The sequence below is a fragment of the Ornithorhynchus anatinus genome, chromosome 1 (assembly GCF_004115215.2).
Source record: "Ornithorhynchus anatinus isolate Pmale09 chromosome 1, mOrnAna1.pri.v4, whole genome shotgun sequence".
In the NCBI taxonomy this organism is placed as follows: Eukaryota; Metazoa; Chordata; class Mammalia; order Monotremata; family Ornithorhynchidae; genus Ornithorhynchus; species Ornithorhynchus anatinus.
This window is the reverse complement of record NC_041728.1, coordinates 134,658,443-134,664,076: the sequence shown is the minus strand read 5'-3', so window position 1 is coordinate 134,664,076 and position 5,634 is coordinate 134,658,443. Positions and strand designations below refer to the sequence as shown.

Sequence of the window (5,634 nt, the reverse complement as noted above, 5' to 3'; positions counted from 1 at the left end):
CATCTCCGACCCTTAGCGACTCCGTGGACAGATCTCTCCCAGAACGCCCCGCTCCCATCTCCGGTCGTGCTGGTGTCTCCATAGAGTTTACTGGATGAAAATATGGAAATGGTTGACCATTGCCTTCTTCCACGTAGTAAACTCAAGCCTCCTCCCTCGACTATCTCCCATTTCACTGCTGTCCAGCGTAGGGAAGTTTTGACCTGTAGCAGACGGCCTTCCACTCGCTAGCCACTGGCCAAGCTAGGAATGGAACGGACGGACCTCCGCTTGACTCTCCCTCCCGTAGCCGAGACTGGCAGAGGACTGGAAACTCTCCAGGGGCGATCCTGAGAGGGACTGGGATGTAAAATTTAAAATGGTAAGCATCTACCTTAAAGACAACAGAGTCAGGAAGCAGTATTGTCTAGTGGATAGAGCAGGGGCCGGGGAATCAGAAGGACCTGCGTTCTAATCCGGGCTCTGCCTCTTGTCTGCTGTGTGATCTTGGGCAAGTCACTTCACTCCTCTGTGCCTCAGCTAGCTCAGCTGTGAAATGGGGATTAAGACTGGGAGCCCCAGTTGTCCAACCCGATTTGCTTGTATCCACTACAACACCCGGCACATAGTGAGTGCTTAACAAATGCCATTATTATTATTACTAATAATAATGATGAGAGAAGGGATTTCCTGTGGAGCATGGCCTCTTAGAGAGTGGGCTAGTGTGTAAAACAAAAAAAAAAACCACTCCGAGGTTCCTGAAATAGGAATTCCATTCTCTTCATGAAGCAAGTTTGGTCTTGGCTCAGTGTGAGAAAAAGCTCTCCGTCGTCATCTCTCCCTGAGGAAGATGATCCAGTCTGTCCTCAGCTGGCTTCTGTCCTCACTTCCGGGCCTAATTCTTGTTCATTTTGGTTTGTGTTCAACATCCAAACAACTTCTGTAGGATAGAAGTGGTGAAGTGTAGGGGTAGGAATGCTATAATGTTGTACATGGTGTAGTGGATAGAGCACCGGCCTGGGAGTCAGGAGGTCATGGGTTCTAATTCCGCCTCTGCCACTTGTCTGCTCTGTGACCTTGGGCCAGTCACTTCACTGCTCTATGTCTCAGTTATCTTATCTGTAAAATGGGGATTGAGACAGTGAGCCACATGTGGGACAGGGATTGTTTCCAACCGGATTTACTTGAATCAACCCCAGCGTCTGGTACAGTGCCTGACACATAGTAAGCGCCTGACAAATACCAAACTGATTATTATGACTTCGGAGTCCCCATATCAGGTTTCACCACTAAGATGGTGAATGATCAGCAGCCAATTCTTGCATTTTCCTGGACCTCAGTTTACTCAGCAAGAGAATGGGAATGATAGAATAAAGTGAGCATTTCCCTTCTACAGTCAAGGACGCTGGGCAGAAGAATGAGGAACTGGGTCTGTGAGGAAATGGGGGCTACCTCTGAGGAATGGACGGGGGGAAGGTCAGTTGCTGTAATTTTCAAGAAGCTGCCACGAAAGAGATGGAATTGATTTTGCGACTATGTTTGCCCTTCGCTAGGCAGAAAATGAGCACGTGAGCTAGATCCTTAGGGTCCGTCCTAAGGAAGTCAAGACTTCCCGGGGAGGAAGTGGGCATGCCATTAGGTATGGCAGAATAGTAGTAAGAGAAATATTAGTAGTTGTAGTAGAGAGACCCAAATTTAACTTCTCTGTGCTTCAGTTTCCTCAAATGTAAAACAAGGACTCGAAACCAGTTCGCTCATTCAATAGTATTTATTGAGCGCTTACGATGTGCATGGCACTGTACTAAGCGCTTGGAATGTACAATTCTGCAACAGATAGAGATAATCCCTGCCCAATAACGGATCACTGTTCTCCCTCCTACTTAGACTGTGAACCCCATTTGGGACCGTGCCCAACCTAATTAACTTGTATTTACCCCAACGCTTAGAACAGTGTTTGGCACATAATAAGCACTCAACAAAAACCATAATTATTCATAGTAGGAGTGATATTTACGGCACACCCACCTGGTGCAGTGTGCTGTACTAAGCCCTGGGAAACTACGGAATAGCAAAGAGACACATTCCCCGCCCGCAAGGAGCTTCCAGTTTAATGAGGAAGGCAAACATTAAAATATTTACGACTAGAGGGATTGAAAAAACTAAAATGAGTGGATGAGTAAACATGAGTGGCAAGGAAGTTATACATTCTTAAGCTCAAGGGGCTTGGGTTGCTAAGGAAGTAACTGGGGAAACCCACTTGGAGGAAGAAGGATTTTAGGAGAGATTTGAATGTGGGGAGAGCTGGGGGCTGACTGATCTGGGGATGGGAGGAAGGGAATTTCAAGCCGGAGGAATGGTGGGAGTGAAGAGATGGAGTCGGGAAAGTTAAGTGAGGTACAGCTCGAAGGCCGGTTTGGGGGGAATGAAGAGAGTTCATGCAATTCAGTCATTTTTAATAAGCACTTACTGTGTGCAGAGCACTCTACTAAGCATTTGGGAAAGTACATTACAACAATAAACAGAGGTGATCCCTGCCCACAATGAGCTCACAGTCTAGAGGCGGGGAGACAGACATCAATAACTGGAGGGAGTTGTGGGGTCAAGGGAGGGGTTTTTTATGTTAGGGGAGACATGGTCATGATTAAAGTAGTGAGGAAGAAGCCACTGGAGAACAAATGGATGAAGATGGATGTTAGAGAGGGAAGCAGGGAGGGGGAGAAAGTTTTGAGGGCGTTTTCTGGGTGTTGATATCCAGTTTGGGGCTCTTCACAGGCTTATCACAGTCCATCACCTTCTCTTCAGTTCACCTTGGACCAATCAATTGGGGAGTGGGCAGTGAAGACAGCAGATAGGTAAGGTGAAGCCAGAGGGCAGAGAGCCTTGAAGCTGACGGAGAAGAGAGGAGAGGGACCCTTTAGCTCCACTGTGGTTTGAAAGATTGGGGTGGGGTAGTAAAATATGCCTCCTGCTCCCACGACTGAGGACGGATTCTCACCTCAACCATTATCCACGCCGGCAAGAAATCCAGAAATCTACTGACACCCTAAAATCCTATCTGTTGGGTGGCATTTGGGGCCGGTGGGAATACACTAACTTCAAGAAGCCCCCACATCCACCTGAGCAACAAGAAACGCAACCAGTCGCTGGACGATCAAAATCTTCAACCTGTTTGCACCTTTTAGATTAAGGGAATCCCAGGAAGGAATTGAGTCCCTCTGGTGGGTGGGAACAGGCCTCACCCTTGCCCATCGGCAACTCCCAATCCCGCTGAATGGAGGGACCCTCCGGCAGGAGTCTCCCGGGGAGGGTCGGACATCTTACACAACCCCGTGCCCGTGAGAATGGGCCACGCGGCGGGCCAACGGACAATGAGTTGTCGTCCCTCCCGTTACTCTTGCGGTGTCGTGCTCCTAACAGCCCTCCTCGCCCCGTCTCCCACCCAGCCTGACCCAGTGGACGTCGTTGTGCTCCTCTGCCTAGACTTCTGTGGATTTGTAACGTGGTACGCTGTTTATATGTAAACCCCGATTCATGTGGTTTTACCACAAATAAAGATGGCAGCCCAGAGTGACCAGGTTTCATTTCTCACTGGTGTTTGGTGAATAACTATTGCATCCGCCTCCTCCTTCGTTCTCTGTCACCCCTCCAGGACACCAGGCACTGGAGAAATCCGGGTGTCCCACGACAGACGGGGCAGGTGGCCGCCGTCCTGGGTCAAAATCGGATCTCTCGGTTTCCCGATGTCATTCCTTCTTTCCAGATTCCTTAATGGCTCTGACCAGCCATTAAGCCTCTGAGAGACGAGGTCGAGGTACAGTGAGATGTTTAGCATAGGGAGGGGGCCCCTCTAATGCTAACCTTCTCACTGTACCTCGACCTCATCTGTCTCGTCGCCGACCTCTCGCCCACTCCCGCCTCTGGCCTGGAATGTCCTCCCTCCTCATATCCACCAGACCATGACTCTCCCCTCCTACAAAACCTTATTGAAGGCACACCCCTTCCAAGAGGCCTTCCCTGACTAATCCTTCCTTTCCTCTTCTCCCTCTCTCTTCTGTATCATCCTGACTCGCTCCCTTTATTCATCCCCACTCTCAGCCCCACACCGCTTATGTACATATCTGTAATTTATTAATTTATATTAAAGTCTGTCTTCCCTTCTAGACCGTAAACTCTTTGGGGCAGGGAATGTGCCTGGTAATTGTTATATCGTAGTCTTCCAAGTGCTTAGTACAGTGCTCTGCACACAGTAAAGCTCCATAAATACAACTGACTGACTTACTGCCGTACTGACTGGTCCTGGGTGTTTTTTTTTGGTTTTGGTTTTTTTGAAGGATTTTTCTTCTGCCGTTTTTGATGGTATTTGTTAAGAGCTTATTATGTACCAAGGACTATTCTAAGCACTGGGCTAGATACAAGATAATCAGGTTGGACACAGTCCCACTGGGGCTCACAGTCTTAATCCCCATTTTTTAGATGAGGGAACTGAGGCCCAGAGAAGTGAAATGACTTGCCTAAGGTCACACAGCAGACAAGCAGCAGAGCCAGGTTTAGAACCCAGGTCCTTCTGATTCCCAGGCCCATTTCTAACGAATAGGCCATGCTGCTTCTTAGTACCATTCCTTTGGGGGACTCACCCCCTGGCCCACCTCGCTCTATCAACCATTCCTAGAGGTGCCAGCAGAAATGTCTGCAGCCCCTCCCAAGACCACCCAGAAGTGGCCTCACCCACAGTTTGCCCCTCGACTGCCCCTCCCAGGGAACGGAGACAGCAGAGAAGTGAAGTGAAGACTCCTGTGGGAATTGCTATTTAAATGACTACAGTGACCTTCTACACATTTCTTATTATCATTATTATTAACAATAATAATAATTGTATTTATTGAGCACTTACTGTGTGTAACGCACTGTACTAGCGTGGCTCAGTGGAAAGAGCATGGGCTTTGGAGTCAGAGGTCATGGGTTCGAATCCCAGCTCGGCCACTTGTCAGCTGCGTGACTTTGGGCAAGTCACTTAACTTCTCGGTGCCTCAGTTCCCTCATCTGTAAAATGGGGATTAAGACCGTGAGCCCCACGTGGGACAACCTGATTCCCCTGTGTCTACCCCAGCGCTTAGAACAGTGCTCGGCACATAGTAAGCGCTTAACAAATACCAACATTTTACTAAGCTCTTGGGAGAGTACAATATACCATCAGGCACATCCAACATATTATTTATTACCCTATTTATTTGTTGAGGTGTACATCACCTTGATTCTATTTATCTTGATGACGTTGTTTTTGTTTTGTTCTGTTTTGCTCTGTTGTCTGTCTACCCCATTTAGACTGTGAGCCCATCACTGGGCAGGGATTGTCTCTATCTGTTGCCAAATTGTGCATTCCAAGCACTTAGTACAGTGCTCTGCACATAGTAAGTGCCCAATAAATATTATTGAATGAATGAATTCCCTGTCAAGCGCTTAGTACAGTGCTCTGCACAAAGTAAGCGCTCGATAAACATGATCGAATGAACAAGCTCGCAATCCAGAGGGACATTAATATAAATAGATAAATAAAGAAATGAATTCTATATACATATATGCTATGGGGAAAGGAAGGGGGATGAATGAAGGAGCAAGTGTGACCCGTGCAGAAGGGAGTGGGAGAAAAGGAGAGGA

The 5,634-nt window shown here is 47.9% G+C and overlaps 1 non-coding gene across 1 annotated transcript; it reads right to left on the bottom strand.

Moving 5' to 3' along the window:
- Positions 1-201: 201 nt before the first annotated feature.
- LOC114817152 lies at positions 202-339 on the bottom strand. The gene has a single exon (XR_003765000.1). It is a non-coding gene; the product is annotated as a small nucleolar RNA SNORA7 (small nucleolar RNA).
- Between the last annotated feature and the right edge of the window lie 5,295 nt (positions 340-5,634).